The 19295-nt window shown below is 38.4% G+C and overlaps 1 protein-coding gene and 1 long non-coding RNA gene across 4 annotated transcripts in view; both read right to left on the bottom strand.

Annotated features, from left to right (window-relative positions):
• Positions 1-19295, bottom strand: part of ZCCHC7 (zinc finger CCHC-type containing 7) — a 123589-nt gene that overhangs the window by 11118 nt on the left and 93176 nt on the right. The gene's annotated exons all lie outside the window — the stretch shown is intronic.
• On the bottom strand, positions 2210-6981 carry LOC310835371. Its single transcript, XR_014559609.1, has 3 exons — positions 6082-6981; positions 5140-5835; positions 2210-4785 (listed from the first exon to the last, which is right to left on the bottom strand). It is a non-coding gene; the product is annotated as an uncharacterized lncRNA (long non-coding RNA).

Raw genomic sequence — 19295 nt, 5'->3', positions numbered from 1 at the left:
AACAAACAACTTTCCAAAATACAGCAGATTTTTCTATCTAAAACAGTGTATTCCACCAGCCACAGCTCCTTGCTTTTGCTTCATTTATAAGGCTTTTTCTCCTGAGAATCCTTAAAATGTTACAGTAGCAGCACCTTTTTGTGAGCTCTTTCCATTGCGTTGCTATCATGTTTAAAGGTTTGCAGGAGGCAGTAGACAGCACATGGGGAAACTGCAACTTTTCTTTTGGGGAAATCCTAAGCATTATATGCTAACCAAATGGCCCTCAGCTGAAACACAATTTGCTCGGAAGGGTGCAGGAGGCCGTGAGTGTCATGTGTAAGCCCTCTCCTTTCTCCAGAAGATTAATCCAGACAGACCACACAGCCTGAATGAAATGACGCCACACTACAATATAGACTCATGCACTTTCTTCATTCCATTTCTCCAATCTAAGTGTGATAGGCAGAGAGAAAGAAGAAGCAGCGGCTATGCATTGGCCAGGCAAATGTATGGTGGTGAAGTTGCTGTAAAAGATGGAACTGGAATGGGAAAGAGGGGAGAAGCTGTAAAAGATCTGGATAACTATAGTCACTGGAACCAGGAGTCTCAAGTTATAACTTTCCCCACCCAATGAGCTCAATTTAAAGATTATTGGACAGGCCTGCAAAACTCTTTTTTTTTTTACTCAACATTTCCTAGACACCAGATAGGAGGGCAAACCTGCTTCCTAACATATGCAGCAAATCGGGTGCCAGTCACCAAGTACAACTTTTAAAAGGTGTCAAAAGGTGCCAGCTATTTTGCTTTCAGGAAATCAGCCCTGAGTGCTCACTGGAAGGACAGATCCTGAAGCTGAGACTCCAATACTTTGGCCACCTCATGAGAAGAGAAGACTCCCTGGGAAAGACCCTGATGTTGGGAAAGATGGAGGGCACAAGGAGAAGGGAGTGGCAGAGGATGAGATGGTTGGACAGTGTTCTCGAAGCTACCAGCATGAGTTTGATCAAACTGCGGGAGGCAGTGGAAGACAGGAGTGCCTGGTGTGCTCTGGTCCATGGGGTCACGAAGAGTCAGACACGACTAAACGATTAAACAACAACAACAATTTTGCTTTCCATCCTGATAATTAAACCTTCAGTGGAAACTACATAATTTACCCTTGAAACTGATATAAAGTATTCATCTTGAAGCAGTTGCTCCATTCATCTCCCCAGTGGAGTGAAAAGCTCCACAACCTTTTAAACTAAACTATAGCTCTAGTTCTTGAGGACTGGTCTGCAGAGCTGATTGGTTCAAGAATAGCTTTCATTGACTTGATAAGGAGAAAAAGATTGGTTGAGACAAGCTGAAGCAAGCCAAAGTGCCTCTGAATCATCAAAGACTCTCCACACACAGTATTATGGTAATGTAACTAGTGATGAACCCGATATACAATATATGTAGAGCACCTAAGGTATGGCTAAGTATCAAGCAATATCTTAGTAGCTGATGTCAGGTGCAAGCAATTAACAGCAAGCAGAAATTCTGCAGAATGGAGCTTGTGGCTACGAGCCCTGCTGATACATGGCACACGTAAATGAAGCTGAAATGTGCATAACCACCATAGACAATAAAGATGATGCAATATTTAAGAAGCAACTTTCTAATAGTTAAAACGGTCTGCCTCTTATATGAAGGACAAATCTGTGACCCATACATGTTAATAGCAGGAGACCATATCATGGAAAGTAGAAACAAGCAAATTATTCTATCTCAAATAACACTCCATTAAGTATAGATGATGAACTATTTCATCCTTTTTAGGAGACATACTACATGGGCCATTTTTTCCAGTTTAAAAACTGCCAATACCAGATATAATTTAATGTCATAATTGTGTACTTTCTTTGGAGGGGTGGGGGGTTTGAATCATGTCACGCACCCAATAGATTCCCACTCCACTGGGTAATTCCTTAATTAGGCAGATTTTTGAAACATGTATTATGTACACAACAGACCGGAACAGCTCCTTTGGATGTTTTTCTCTTCTTTTTTCAGTCCTATTGAGTGATTGCATCATTAAGTCACACATGCTACAAAATAACAATCCTTTTGAAAATTCATGAAAAAGAGCTGCACACACTACTAATTTATAGAAGTGTGAACGTCAACATTTTGACTTTAAGGTAAAAGTACTTAAAATGTTAACAGACTTGATGTTTGACGTATTTGAATTAAACTTAAATTATTTTTTTACTATAATAAACCCAATAAAATCCAAAGCTTTCTCCAAAAAGGTTTACATTTTCCCTTCATTGATTGGATTCTGCTTGTGAACTTTGATCTGAAGATTAAAGCTGGGAACGGTTCTATGTAGCTATGACCAAGCCCCAGAAGTAAAGGGTTCTTATGGGAAATGTTTAAATGCACCTGAATACTGTCACGAGAGTGGAGTATGATCTTAGGTTTTGTTTAAATGGCAGGCTTTTTAATTGGGCTAGAACTTGCAAATAGCCAGAAAAATGACATGTAAGTTGTTCAATACATAGTACAAGTGGTATGACACAATAGCTTCTACAGAATAGACATTACATAATGAATTGTAAATAGATGCCAATTATAGCAGCTACCACTATGGGAAAATGTTAAAATCTACAGAGAAAAAGCCACTGTGAACATAATCTTTTGAAGCTTACATATATGTAGCACTCTCAAATATTGATTTGCAATATCACCCCCCCCCCCCAGACTGAGAAATGCAAGCCAACTTCTAAACACTCCAAAATCTTCATGGCTTAAAAAGCATCCTAATTTTCCCCAAAGGTCGTGCCACATACTCACTGGTCCATAGCTAATTTTATATGGAATGAAAAGCATTATTTAAATAGGGTGGTGCATTAAACTCCCAACCATTTCCTATGGAGCTCTCAAGCTCCAGACCTATCTTTCCTCTATTTTAATTTTAAAGTAAGTTAGCAGAGGCTTCCTGCTTAATCCCCAGAGACTACCTGTACAGTGACATAAACACACAAATTTATGACAGCAACATAAATGCTCCTCTAAAGTAATGTGCAACATTAAGTGAAATCGTTTCCTGGAAAGATATTATAGGTATCTATATTTTATTTGCCATCTTAAACATATCTGGGTCTTTATGGCCTTATTTTAAAAATGTATTTCCTTTTTTATATATATTTCCTGGTGCAAATGGACTGCATAAATAAGCAATGTGCTATGAGGCTTCAGACTAGCCGATAAACCCTTTCAATTTTCATGCCAGCTTCTTCTTTTGTAATTCAAATCTGGCTGGAAACTGGCAGCTCTGAAAACTGAAACAAGCACTGCCACAAATACCTTGTAATGCTATCGACCTTGTCTGCCCATGCAGTGAGAAAGGGGGATGCATATGTGTCTGCAGTCATCCAGATAACACAACTCATTTTTGGGGGGGATAACAGAAGCCAGCCCCGGACTGTGCACCAAAAGCAGAGTCATTACTAGGCAAGCTAGAGAATAAGTCTCTTCAAAATACAGAGCACATTTTAAAAACCATACGCAGGACTCAGCCACTGCTTTCATTACCAATTTTAATTTAGCTCCTTCAGTTTGCCAACCAGATAAACTCTTCAGTGCTGTTTTTTTTTTTAATCTATTTGCCACATTTTATGTTTAAGATTATAGTAATATGGGGCAGAAGGAGGAATCACTTTTAGAGGAAATAAAGAAACAGAGCCGCTTATCAGCATCCATCAGAAAGTTCATTAATCAGCAAGGCTTTGTGCCCCCTAAATTGAAAGGTTAAATAATCCTCTCAGGGATATTTCTAGGAAGCTCCACCAATTGTCAGCGAGGGGCTACCATTCACAACACTCTGGATCAGTGACAGGGTATTTTGCCAATGTTTGGACCTCAAACAATGATGGACAAATGGCCTAGCTCACAAAGAAACCTCTTAGCTAAAAGGATGGCAAGGAACCACAAGCTTGGATGATGATTGGGAGTGGAGGGGGAAAGGAGATCCCATGTTCATTTTATCAGCACATTTATGAGGGAAGCTAGCATACTTTTCTAAACGAGCCTCAGTACAACGGATATGAAAATGTGTGCATATTTGTATATTAACCTGTATGAACACATTTGCAGGACAGTGGTACCTCGGGTTACATACACTTCAGGTTATATACGCTTCAGGTTACAGACTCCGCTAACCCAGAAATAGTACCTCAGGTTAAGAACTTTGCTTCAGGATGAGAACAGAAATCGTGCTCCAGCGGCATGGCGGCAGCAGAAGGCCCCATTAGCTAAAGTGGTGCTTCAGGTAAAGAACGGACCTCCAGAACAAATTAAGTACTTAACCTGAGGTACCGCTGTACTTTTCCCCGGGGGTACTCAAGGGTACGCTGTATCGGCAGCTCTTTTTTTCTAGAAGAAAGCACTGGTTAAAAGTGTGGGACTTACTGCAACAACTTAATGGTACTGGCACCTTTTTCTCTAGAAGAAAAGCACTGCTTATAAACCTAGTAGATACATATCACTGAATCAGTTATATTGGTTAGTAACATGCTGAGGAGCTTCACTTTCTGATCTTTACTACGGCATTTAACCAACTTCAAATATGCAGGAAGTGCCCAAAATAACCTGCAACATTAAAGTGTTTGCACGTTTTAAAAAAGGAACTGTGCATTAAATGAAATATATTATTTTTGTTCGCAATAAGAAAACAGCATAATGAGCCGACCACAACGAACAAACCACAGAACAGGTGCTGAGAAAGTGTAAAAATAAATTTAAACATGGTGTATGTGTGTGCGTTTTAGTGCTGTCCTACAAATAGATTTAGTGTGTTTTAGTGCTGTCCTACAAATAGATTTAGTGTGTTTTAGTGCTGTCCTACAAATAGATTTAGTGTGTTTTAGTGCTGTCCTACAAATAGCTGAGGCTCCAATACTTTGGCCACCTCATGAGAAGAGAAGACTCCCTGGAAAAGACCCTGATGCTGGAAAAGATTGAGGGTGCAAGGAGAAGAGGACGACAGAGGACGAGAGGGTTGGACAGTGTTCTCGAAGCTACAAACATGAGTCTGACCAAACTGCGGGAGGCAGTGGAAGACAGGAGTGCCTGGCGTGCTCTGGTCCAGGGGGTCACGAAGCGTCGGACACGACTAAACGACTAAACAACAACAAATAGATTCCCGGTGGATGAGAAGATTGTGGTTGCTCTTCAGCTGCTGCTTCACCAGACCTCCTACAGGAATGGGATGGACAGCCTAGTCTAGTCTAGTCCCTTTAAGGAATCGAAGGACTGGGAAGGGAAGGGTCCTTGTTGGGTTTCTGACATATCTTCCCAGTGGATAGTGAAGGAAGTGTGGGCAAGGGTTGCTATTCAGCTGCCACTTCATCAGACCTCTTGCAGTGAAGGGATGGACTGTCTACTTCCTTCAAGGGCTGGGACGAGGTTGGGAAGTGTGTATCTTCCCAGCAGATGCTGAGGCAGTGCCCCACCTTGGTGATTGCACAGTTCTCAGAGAAAGGATCAAAGGAAAGTACAAAAAAAGGCAGCTTCACTAATGACTACAAGAGATGGGGTAGATCAGTGGAGAGAACCATTCAGCCTTAAGGAAGTGGCCTGAACTTGCTTTCAAGGGACCATCTGTGGTAACTGCTCTAGCCATGTTATTATATTCTTGCACCTGAGATGAATTTAATCGACACCTGTACGATCACAAAGGAAAGACTGTCAAAAAGAGTGTAAGCTTTGGGTCAAATCCATCTGGGCAGAGTTCAAGACTTCTTCTCATTAAAGAACCTGTGTAATTTGGAAAATTATATTGTATTAGACGCCTATTTGTATTCATATTACCCCCTTTTTTCTTTCCTGATACAGTGGTACCTCAGGTTAAGTACTTAATTCGTTCCGGAGGTCCATACTTAACCTGAAACTGTTCTTAACCTGAAGCACCACTTTAGCTAATGGGGCCTCCTGCTGCTGCTGCGCCGCCGGAGCACGATTTCTGTTCTCATCCTGAAGCAAAGTTCTTAACCTGAAGCACTATTTCTGGGTTAGCGGAATCTGTAACCTGAAGTGTATGTCACCTGAAGCGTATGTAACCCGAGGTACCACTGTATTGTAATTAACTCCCTGTGGGGTGCCTTTCCCCTCTTGAGACACCAGCTAGTGCCCTAACTTAATAAAAGTAATAGGCTAATCAGTTTTTTACAATGTGTTTATAAGTTTAAAAAAAAAATTGGCTAAAGAACAAATTAAATAATTACTGAACTTTGATTCAGGAATTTGCTCATTTGCTTATAGAGAGGAATGAATTGGACGAATTTAAGATTTGAATTAATAGTGTTATGTAACGTGAATGGAGAGAAGGAGCTTGCAATCGGAAATCAGTGATTTTTTTCCTAATGGGAAATATTAAAAGAGAGGAACTTGCATAGGAGGAGGCAAGTAGGCATGTAACAAACAGGATATGAAGGACATTTTTTTTCTAATGAATCAAAAATATATGAATGAAGGAAAGGAATTGTTAAGAGAAAAGAAACTAATGAGGTTAACAGAGGAAAAACTAAAGCAAGGCACAGAGAATTCCACAGATACTTCAAGAAAATGATTCAAAAGCAATGATAAAAAAATAATTCAGTACATGCAGAAACAGGTCCAAATGCAGGAGGACGTTGCGGATAAGGTTAAGGATGTAATTGATAAATGTGCAATAGTGGGCAGAAAGATTACTAGTGAACAACAAACATGTAAGGGTGATGCTAATTCAAGATGGCAGTGATAGAAGTTGCTTTGTTCTGAGCTACACCATTTGTTTTGAGCTTGGGCATATGCAATTGAAATGTTTTCCTTTTCCTTTGCATTAGTTTAATTCCCCCCCCCCCAATTAACTGCAATTGCTCATTACAATAGTGGAGATGGGAGACTTATAAGACCCATTAGTTTTTATGATGATGATAATGTGGTGTATCCAAGCAACAAACAATGCAGATTGGGCCAATATCTTTTGTCAAGGAAAGACAATCCTGGCCTTGAGAAATCTGCAACTCCAGTACAGAATCCTTTTGACTCCTTGTGCTCAGAAGCAGAAGATCAGAGACTTAAGATGAAGGAGCAAAAAGATGACAGTATGTCTTCCCCTTCATTTATTTAACAGGAAATTCCTGCTAGAAAAGCAGACCTGAGTGTTTGCTACTCAGCCAACACTGCAATTTCCTTAAAAATGGCTGAATGGCATCACAGAAAAGCTATGTTGATAGATCAACAGGTATTAATAATATTATAAAAAGGAAGATTTTATTAAAACTCTACAGTGGTACCTCGGGTTAAGTACGTAATTCGTTCCGGAGGTCCGTTCTTAACCTGAAACTGTGCTTAACCTGAAGCACCACTTTAGCTAATGGGGCCTCCTGCTGCCGCCGGAGCACGATTTCTGTTCTTATCCTGAAGCAAAGTTCTTAACCTGAAGCACTATTTCTGGGTTAGCAGAGTGTGTAACCTGAAGCGTATGTAACCCAAGGTACCACTGTACAAGCAAAGTTACCCTTTGTGTATGCAGAAAAGGCCTCCGATAATATAGAATGGCAGTTTTTGTTGGAAAAACTCAAGAGAGGGAAGTGAGAAGTGAAGAAAAAATCATTTTTTTAAAAATCCTGATTGACTGGCTATCCGCTTGGCCAATCACTATTTAATTAAAACCAGAGTGGAAAAGAAAAAGTTTAAAATGTAAGCAGACGATATGGCAGTAGAACCTAAAGTTGTGCTGAGGGAGGTATAGAGTCAAATTCTAGTGTATAGGAAAGTGGCAGGATACAGACTGAATATAGATAAAACAGAAATAGGCTTAAATGTATCTACTGATCATAAAAAGCAAATACTATAAAAGAATAACTATTATTGGGCAACCAAGCCAGTAAGATATGTCAGTATAAGATTATCCAGAGAAATACAGGATCTTTATATAAAAATAATTATGAACCCTTGTATAATGAATGCTTATGTTTGTTCCTAGAATGGTAATTTATTTTTATTTTTTTCAGGAAGGTTTACTGCTTTAAATCTAACACCCACATTTAATTTTTTGTTTCAACATCTCCCAGTTAAAATAATTAACGTTATTAAATAAATGGCAAAAAATATTAGATCCAGGACTATATGATCAAGTGGGCACAAAATATGGGCCAAAAAGAAAAGGGTGACTTCTTTCATCTCTGGTGGAAACGAACAGGGCATTTCAGATCTAGTAACATTTTGTCTATTACAGACTGCTATAACTAATGCTGAGAGTATACACTGATAGCTAGGCTAACATATTTTATTAGATTAAATGAACAAAATAGGACAACTTTTTGTTTGGATGGAATGCCTTTATTAAACATTGTACTAGAGAATAGGTTTTGCCAGATATTATTGGTTTACAACAGCTTATGAGAATTAAGCTGTTTAATTGTGAATGTGATTACCAACTTTACGTTACCTGCACCAAATCGCGCTGTGCACCTGCGCAGATACAGCGCTTCAGATTGAGGGCTTTTCATGTTGCGAACTGGCCTCCAGAATGGATGCCGTCCGCAACCAAAGGTGCCACTGTATTATTGAAGTTTCAAAATACTATGAAGAGACTACCTGATGTGAATGTTAACAAAACTTGCTGTGTTATTTTAAACACCTTCATTTGTTTTGATCAGGTGTTTTATTATTGTATGGTGGATTATTGCATGGATGGTTTATTTCATGTTCCATATCCTGCTGTTGTATCAGCAGATAAAGCAGATTATGTGTGTGTGTGTGTTTGCACACATGCACCTAGCACATCATACTTTACCATCACATCCAAATCAGACTACTGAGTGTTACATATTCATGCCTTTTTGGAACTGTCTTTAAAAGGTAACAGAATTTAAGTTATCACAAATTAATGTTTTCTGCATTTGGGCAATATACTGCTAAATCAGTCTCTGTCCTGATTGGAAAACATTTTTTCAATTAAAAGTAGTTGTCTGCATTATACCTTGAAATAAACTCTTTTAACTAGAAATATTTGAGATGGTTTAACGTTCATTTGTTTTGGGGTATAATCATGTTTACTCTGTGTGTAGATAGCAAGGTGTAACCTTCTTCCCCTTCTAGGCCAACTCAGAACAAACTGCTGGCACTCTGACTATATGCCAGAACATCCAGATCAAGCATTCAGCAGCCCAGAGCCCTGCAAACTGAATTCTGTTCTGCTGAGGCCAGTTTGTATGTGCTAGGGGCCTGGGAAAGAAGAAAAGTTTTAAAAATTATTTTTTAAAAAAACCCTGAATGACAAAAGATAATCTAAAACTATGGAATAAATCATAGGTTAAAGGTAAAATAGTAGTTTCATGCGTTCATCAGCCTACATGAAGTATGAGTCAATTTCACCAGATAGCATCAGTGTTGATAAATACAGTGGAACCTTGGGTTACAGACGCTTCAGGTTACAGACTCCGCTAACCCAGAAATAGTGCTTCAGGTTAAAAACTTTGCTTCAGGATGAGAACAGAAATCATGCTCCGGCGGCACAGCAGCAGCAGGAGGCCCCATTAGCTAAAGTGGTGCTTCAGGTTAAGAACAGTTTCAGGTTAAGAACGGACCTCCGGAACGAATTAAGTACTTAACCTGAGGTATCACTGTACATAGAACATTGCTCTGTTATTATGGTCAGGACAGACTTTTCAGTAGAAACTAATGCTCAACTACAAAACCCAGCCATAATTTTTATATCCCCAGCTATTCTGCTTTTAGAAGGTAGAAATGATTCACTGGGAATGACTGGGCTGGTTCCATGGCACGTTGAGTAGTTGAACATCTCCTCTGAGTAGTTGAAAATCTCCTCTAAAGAATCTGATGACTTCTGAAGACTGCATGCAAAGTAGAAGAATCACTGATGTAACTAAAAGCTTTTTAAAAATCAGGAAGGAAGTAATAACTACTTCCCCGCCATGTCAGATCCCACCAGCATGTAGTAACTGCTACAGACATGACAGCATACCACTACACAATACGGAGAGAATCAGTCTTTGAATTCTCAACCAACACCGTATTATTATAAAACACTGTGAGCCTTACAGTGAGTGTAACATTTAGAAAAAATATCAATTCAATCTATATGAACATTTAATCAGTTCTTGATATGTGGATCACTGATAACAGAAACTATCAGTGGCTAAGCATTTTGGATGCAGAAAGAGAACAGTGAAACATGTGTAACACAACATCTCCTCTCCCACTGTGCTGCTGAATACTTGTGAAATTTTTAATGTCACAGTGCGGAAGTTTCAACTGATGCCAAACTACGTGCTGCTAACAAACCGTTACCTAGGAGCTTACCCAATGATTAATACGGCACATTTTTTTCACACTGCCATAAATCCTACAGGAGTAATCATACATCCTGCTGTTATAAAACAGGGGTCAGAGCTAGGCTTCCGGGTGAATTGCTGTCCACTACTTTAAAAGACAGTCAAAACAGAGAGAAGAGATCCGTGATGCAGCATTGGAAGGAGTGAAGATCTTTCAAAGAACGGCATTTATTTCCTTCTTTAAGTAGCAAAAGCTGCACAAAACACCAAAAAATTGCCCATTTTCCCCACTCACTGGCACAGGTGTTGTGTCATCGGGAGCACTGCTGCTGATTCTGGGGACACAGGTCCATGACATAAATATGCATATGCCTCTTTAGATGCATAGGTGCCTCTAGACAAATTTAGATAGTGGGTGACTGGCATCCTACCAGCATTCCACTTTGCTGTATGCCCACTCACCCTATAAGCAAAGTTTAAAAAACAAAACACCACGTAAGTTTAAAAGGAGAGAATGGGGTAGGAGATCTGAGGCCTGGCTCAAAAGACACAGAGCTTGGCCCCCCTGTACCAACGCCCCTGTGTGGCATTAGTCACTCAGTCATTCTTTCATAACACTCAACATGAAAATCGGATGGTGTTCAGTCAGCCGTAGTATTGTATACTCTCATATGATCCTTTTGGGATTTGAATGAAATTTCACTAAATTTTTGTTTAATTTTAAAATTTTCTCTTGTATTACAATAAATAAGTGTAAATCATGTCACATCTGGTATAAGCCAGTAAGTTACTGCAGATAGAAGACTTGTTCATAAATTTTAAGGGGGAAAATGCAGAAGCGTAAATGAGATCCTAAACTGTACAGTTGTTGTTGTTGCTGCTGCTGCTAATAATAATAATAATAATAATAGCAGCTTTGGATTTCAAAATCAATATACACATCACATTCCTAACAAAATAATGGCTGCACTAATAACACCAATAGGTGTTTTGTTTTGTTTTGTTTTGTTTTGTTTTGTTTTGTTTTTCCAGATGATGACCTTTACAGAGAGCAGGGCAAATAGAGTACAACTTTTCTCCTGCTACCCGATCTCTCTGTGGTTTTCAGTGCTGTTGTTCATGGTATCCCCCTTGACTGGCTTTGCAGAATAGGAACGGGAGACATTGTGTTACAGTGGTTCCATTCCTATCTACAGGACCGGGTCCAGAGAGTAGCACTGGGAGAGAGTTTTCCGGACTGCTGGCAGGGCAGTGTTTTATACCCAACGCCATTTAATATCTAAATGAAGCTGCTGGGTGAAGTCATTAGAAGTTTGGGGGCAAGGTGCCATTGGTATGTTAATGGCACTCAGTTCTACTCCATAACAGCTGAATCACAAGTGGGTGGGTGGGTCCTGGATCGGTGTCTAGATGCAGTGGTGGAAAAGATGAGAGAAAAGAAGCTGAGCTTGAATTCTGCCAAGTTGGAGGAAAGTTGTGGATGAGTGGTTGCCTTGCCTGATAAATCGGTCAACTGCCTGCCCTAAATTGAGTTGCACTCTTCCTGAGGTAGGTAGGTACACAGCCTGAACGTGCTTCTGGATCCAGCTTTGTCACTGGAGTCCCAGGTAGCCTCACTGGCTAGAAGGGCCTTTTACCAGCTGTATTTGGGTACTAGGGAGAGGGCCTTCTTGTGGAATGCCCTCCCTTCAGATGACAAGGAAATAAACAACTACAGTGGTACCTCAGGTTTAAGAACAGTTCAGTTTAAGAACGATTTGGCTTGCAAACTCCACAAAACCGGAAACAGTGTCTTGGTTTGAGAACTTTATCTCGGTCTAAGAACAGAATCTGAATGGTGGAAGGGCACCAGTGGCAGAAGGTCTCATTAGGGAAAGCACACCTCGGTTTAAGAACGGTTTTGGTTTAAGAACGGAATTTCGGAATGGATTAAGTTCATAAACCGAGGTACCACTATATCTGACTTTTAGAAGACATCTTAAAGCAGGCCTGTTTAGGAAAGTTTTTAATGTTTGATCTTTTATCATGTTTTCAATGTTCTGCTGGGAGCCACCCAGAGTGGCTGGGGAAACCCAGCCAGATGGGTGAGGTATAAATAATAAAAAGTTGTTGTTCTTGTTGTTGTTGACTGGATTACTGCAATGCACTCTATTCCCTTGTGATTGACCTGCAAACTTCGGTTAGTGCAGAATGCTGCAGCACAGTTGCAGATAGGAGTGGAGCCATGTCAGATTATAATCTGCACGAGTTGCTGATTTGTTAGTGGGCTAAATTCAAGGTGTTATACTGGTATATGAAGACCTTAACAGCTTGGGACCAGTTTACTTGCAGGATTGCCATACTCCACACGTGCCCACTCAACTGCTTCCTAGTTAAGTTAATTCAGAACTTTGAAACGTATATTTGAGGTGGGGGTACAGGAGGTCAACTTCCACAAATATAAACATTTTATTATACGGAAAACTGAAATATGAGTAGTTTCACAACACAGAAAAGCTTATATTTAGAAAATACTTGTGTATGATTTCACAGAATATTATTGTCTAGCAATTGTAGATTTAAAAGTGGAAGGAAACCTAAAATTGTTTCACGCTCAGGTTTAAAACTACATTCTATAGCTCCATACTTTAACTACTCTGAACAACCAGATAAGCACAAAAGTGCAGTGACCATGTGTTGAAGATTCATTCATCTGGGATGGTCGATTCTGAAGATTCACTCTAGAGTGAATGTAATGGTTATAAAGATCACACCTTTACACTCCACATTAAGCAACTCCCCTAGGTTTACACCCCTCTCTCATTCTCTGTCTTTTACCTACCATGACTCTCTCTCAGATTTCTCCTCTCTAAGCAAGCATGGAGAATCAGAGAGAACTGACCAACAGTTAAAAAAAACACCCAGTTAAGTTATCTTTACACTGAATTTTGGGGGAAGAAATTTGAGGTGGAGGGGAATCAGTATTTGCATTAAAAAAACCATTTTTGACAGTTTGTTAACTTGAACCTCATTGTACTTATGAAACCAGCAATTATACTTTTGTATCCTGATACACAACTGAGAAGCCACTATTATTTTTACTGGGTACCCCTCCCCCCTTGTAATTGCTATGTTCTTCCAAAGAGGTCTGGGCTGCAGATGGACATTATCATAACAGGACTGGGAGGTAAGTTAGATGGAAACATAGTGACAAGCCCAAGGCCATCAAGGGAATCATGACTGAGCAATGATATGAATCAAGGTTTTCAAAGTCCAATGTGCATTTCACTACATTCAACTGTCAGGACATGGATTTCAAGTAAAGACAAAATATTTGAATGAGTAATGGATTCTGTGGATGGTCTACGTTTTCACTCTAACCCTAACACTCTAACATTTTCACACTAAGGGGAATGAAAATGTAAGCTGTCCATGGGATTATATCCCAAAGTCTAGCTTCTAGGAGGGTCACCATGTTGCTCTCCTCCATTTTACAATATAGGATTGAAAGTGAAAGGAATACATCTCGAAATCAGATTTTTAGTTACAAGAGAATCTAACCCTTTCACTTTCCATTTCACGTATTTGATCTTGCTTATGGAAATTCATTGTGGACTTTCCTTTTATTTCATATCTTTAAAGTGTTATAGAACTCACATTCAATGATAACGGACAGCTAATATTAGCATACCCAATATGAATCCTGTAACCCTGGTGTCCAGAAGAGTACTATATTCTTCTGTTTTGGATGTGCTGCATTAACTGATACTCTGACAACAAAATTCCTAATTTGTACTGTCATTGAAGGAAATTACAGTGGTTCAAGAATTTGGAAATGGGGTGCCTTGCCTCTTCTACTCTAGAAGCATATTTTGAGGCCCTTCCTAACTACTGGGGTGGGGGGAATTACGAAAGATGCTGCAAACAAGCAAGGCTGATGGTTCCTCTATTTGTTACATTCTGAAAATGAAGTTTTGCTCCATGTAGGCAGGTTTGTTCTGCCTGGCCATAGTGTAGGGTGTTTTCTGCAGTTGTGCCCAAAGTCTGGAAGGTTATCCCAGTAATATTCAAGAGACAACTGCACCGCTGTCCTCCACACATCAGTATTTGTTCAATAAAATATTTTGAATTAACAATGTTTGGCTGTTAATGTAACTGTTAGCTGGATATTTTATATCTTTTAATGGTTCTGTTTTTATATGCTGAAGTATTGAGTCTGGCGTAGAGTGGTACCTTGGGTTTAGAACTTAATTCATTCTGGAGGTCTGTTCTTAACCTGAAACCGTTCTTAATCTGAGGTACCACTTTAGTTAATGGGGCCTCCCGCTGCTGCGCGATTTCTGTTCTCATCCTGAAGCAAAGTTCTTAACCCGAGGTACTATTTCTGGGTTAGCAGAGTCTGTAACCTGAAGTGTCTGTAACCTGAAGCGTCTGTAACCCGAGGTACCACTATATTTGTTAATTTTATTTTATTTTTGTATTGTGCTAAGCCACTTTAGGTGTCATTGGTGCCAATTAATGAGGTATATAAATATCTTAATTAAATAAAAGCATTAGGCCCTTTGGAAGCTGGAGACGAAACAAATATCAACAAGGCTCATATCACAAGTGGTTTTTCTATACCTCGCTGAAGCCACAATTCTAATGTAAACCTTAAAATATAAATACAACCCGTTTAAAATACAAAGCCTGTACAAGATGTAGTAAAATTTGTTCAGTGATGTTTTGTACACAAATCAAAGAGCAAATATTTACAGAAATGGGAGCATAAAACATGCATAATTTCACACCTCTTTTACTTTAGTGAAAATACTGCACACTCGAAGAAAACACCATAAATTTGATTAAGCCCCTCCTTTCAGCACAAAAATGAGCTAAATAAACGCTCGGTCAGGGCTTTCAAAGGCAAAGAAAGGGCAGCCACGTCCTCTTAAAAGGCTGTGGTTACAACCTTATTTCCCCAAATTGCATAAGCAAGTCACTCCATAAGAAAAACAGTGACATTGGAAGGATTTATAGAATCCTTTATTGTGTCAGGCAGGAGTATGCCAAACCGATTCTGCAATCAACACCCCCCTTTTCTTACTTGCAAGGTGTGTGGGTAAGCAACCTAGCATGGGAGAAAGTACGCTCAGTAAAAGTTAATGGATGGAATCCTTTAGATCTATGCAAGCTTTTGACTGATCTTCCTCTAAAAAATTCTCATTTAAACTGTGTAAAAGAAAACACTAAGCAGAATGCAAATCTGTAATTAACTGCACAAAATTCATTCTGCATGCCTTATACAGCAAGTTACAAATGTGGACTCAAGGCAAGTTTGTCCTACTAATTTCATTTACTCTTAACTCTGAAAACATCTAAAGTCATAAGCCCAGAGAAAGCTACAATTTTTCCTGGCAGTAAGCCTCAATAAACTCAATGATACTTACTTTTGAATAGGTATGTATAGGATTGTACTGTTAGACACTCTCACGTGGTCAGTATTTCAGATCTGATGCCTACATGGCTTAGGAATTATTTTAAAATATTAAAAAATGTTAGTTATGTTTGTAGAACCAAACAGCCCACGGAGTTTAAAATTGTTACATTTTTCTCCCAATGAAGACATTGAGGAGTTGTAGAAATTTTAACTGTTGCCTGTACAGTTTGTAACAAATTATTTCTACAGCAATTCTTATATGAATAATACAAAATATTCATTACTGTAGATTTAATAGCAGCTGATACAGAATTTTCTGCAAGGTTCTTTTCTCAAGTAAGAAACTTAATACCTAAGTATCTCATTTCCACTATTAAGGAACACTAGTGTAGCAACAATAATCAATCCTGCAATTTGAGACCAACACCATTCAATTTCAATTTTATATGCTATATTCTTCCACAAGTTAATGCAATTTAGAACTTTAATACAACATTTATAAACATTTTTCTTCATTAATTGTATTTTAGGTTTGGCACAAAGAGAGATGTTTCAGTGGGCTACAGCATGCCTAACTGTGATGGATTTAGGTAAGAATGCACGTTTGTCACTGCTACAGTATCTACACTGCACTACTTTCAGTGAGACGTCAACTCAAAATGCCTGCCCCATCCACATTATTTCAATACAAGTCACATGTAAATATATTTTAAAAGCATGATGGCTTGGGTGAATATTTCTAACTAGAGAGATAGCACAATTAAAAATAAAGTGCAAGGGCCTGTTGCGGCAACTAGGAAATTAACATTCTTTAAAACTGAATTTTTATCTATGAGCTTTTATAGGGAAGGATGTACAAGAAATGCATGATGCAGAAGTTCTGGTCCAATATGCCAAGCTTCAGAAACAAAAGCATGAAGGGAAATAGCTAACATTCAGACATAAACAAATCATCTGCATTGAGAACCCCCCTTTCACATAGCCTGCCTCCTACTAGTAAATATCAAAAATACGTAAACTAGCAATGCTTACTGGTAATGCTTTTGTCAGAGTATAGTATTCTGTAATACCCTGGCCGTAAAAATATTTAGAAACATCAACAATTTTTAACAAGGCAACACTATATTATACACATATTTTGTGCATAATTTTAAAAAAATAGGGTTTGGAGAGATAACCAACCAACTCATGCTCAGGGGAGAAGAACTGAAATCAATGAAACTACTCAAAGTATGACTACCATTGGATATAATCCTCCACATTTGCACTTACATCACACTCATATTTCAAACCATATATATTGAAATCACTATGTAGTTAGAGAATATTTGAATCACACAGGATACAATCCAACACGTAGAACCATAGAATTGTAGAAGGGACCCTGAGAGTCATCTAGTCTGGCCCCCAGTAATTGTTTAAATGGAAGTCATCCTAATTTCAGTGAGAATTAAGTATTGTTAAAGTGCTCCAGAAAAGTAACATCTTGCATTTCAGCAGGTTGGAAACATGAACATCCCATATGGACCAAGTCTATGTATGTTAGCTGAGAACTTCCACTGAATTTACTTCCAAGTATATATGCACAGGATTACAGACTTAATGATGCTTTTGATAAGATTACAGATAGTTACTGCTGCTGCCTGTCATGTGATAATAAAAAGTAATATATTTGGTGTTTTGATATTTACTGAAAAAAAGATAGATTATGGATAAGAGGAAATTCTCAGTGCAGATAATGCAGTGTTGCTTTACTTGTGCATGTTCGCTATTTACACATGTGTGACAAGTTTTTCTAACAAAAACTAATAAAAAGCACCCTGAAACAAATAAAGACAAAATAAATTCAACTTAGTGTACTTATCATATGTTGAATTAATTTCTTCCTTGATTTCTCAATTTAACTGAAAAGCCACTGACAGGTATACATTTCATGAATTAAATGGAAACCTGTAAAATGCAAGCCTTTCAGGAAATAAACAGCAAAATGATTTTTAAAATGTCAACTAATGCAGCTTTTGTTATCTAGAACTATCTATCACAACTGAATAAAGAGGTAGAATTTATTGTGAAACCATGTTTTATTTTTAGCATAAATTACCTTTTCATCTGACAATTTTCTCTACCCCAAACTACAAATGACTCTTTCTTCATAAATTCACATACAAAGTGGAGATAACTAAAGTTTCAAATGAATTTTAATTAGTCAGAAAGACACATTTGGGCATGAGAAGCTTAGAATAAATATGATAAAGTCTCCAAATTATACATAATATTATGACTTACATTCTTTAAAATAGATTATACGAATTGTAAATGCTACAACTGGAAAACTCTGAGAGCTAACACACCTTATGAAGGCTACAATCTTACACACATTTACTTCCAAGCACATCCAGCCTAATCCTACAGGATTTACTTCTTAGTAAACATGAATAGGATTGGGTAACAGGATGGCAAAATACTGTGTACGTTTTCAAAATATTGGGGGGAAATTAGATAAAAGCCATACAACTATTTTAAAGATTCTTTTAAATAAAGCAAACGAAGAAAATCCCAGACCGCCCTTTTGTAAACATCACCATAATATAACAACAATTAGCAGGCTTATATGTTCAAATGTCGTAGTTCAGACTAGGATAGGCATTGGTGCGATTATGAGGAACCAATCTCTGAGTAATTCAGCCAAAAAGCTAAATCATTGCTCTTCTGTAGAATGGGCCTTGTGGACAATAAAGTTTCTTATAATTTCTTTAAATCGAGGGAAACACACATACACAGTAGTTGTGCTTAATTTCAGCAGCTGCTCTGTGCAGCTCAGATTTAAAAGTAAGCATACTTACATTTTTATTTCAAAGAAAGGTAGGAGACCAAGCGGAATTTTAATGATCATACACAAAGAAATACAAGCACAAAATTTAAGCACAAAAGAGGTATTGTGCCTTCATGTCTTTTAGATACGCATACGAAAACAGCAATTCCTGGTTCACCTTTTTTTTTAATGTAAGTGGATTAAAAGTAAGGTTAACAAACTGTCAAAAAGCGTGTTAAATGATAGTGTTTGGTGGTTAAAGTCTGATGGCTGTAAAACTCTGTTGGTGGCCATCTTGGGGCGAGGGGCTTTGATATGAATGAGAAAAGGCAGGCGATGGGGGAGGGGGGCTCACTGCATGCATGGAGCAAGGCAATGGGAGAGACTGTGATGCCCTGAAGAAGAAGAAGAAGAAGAAGAAGAAGAAGAAGAAGAAGAAGAAGAAGAAACCCAGCTCCACAGCAAAGAAATATATTGTTAAAATATATATATAGAAAAACAACCACATTATACACTACATGAAACACATTTTTCCAATTGCAATGTCCATAATGATATATAGCACACCACAGGCCTAATAGATTTTAGGCCAGGATATATAAACTTGTGCATGCACATTATTCCTAAGTATGATTTGCTACACGGTTATAACACCTACACAGTTTCATTTTATGCCAGACATACTGTACCCGATATATGTGAAGCCTCAAGTAAGTAAATGTTGACCCTGGTTCGTTCCAATGAAGACACCGTATATGTTTTGTTCAATTGTTTTCTACCCCCATACAGCATT

The sequence above is a fragment of the Podarcis gaigeae genome (genome assembly GCF_964106915.1).
Source record: "Podarcis gaigeae genome assembly, chromosome: 17".
NCBI lineage: Eukaryota > Metazoa > Chordata > Lepidosauria > Squamata > Lacertidae > Podarcis > Podarcis gaigeae.
The sequence above is the reverse complement of the archived record's forward strand: the minus strand, read 5'-3'. Positions and strand labels throughout refer to the sequence as shown.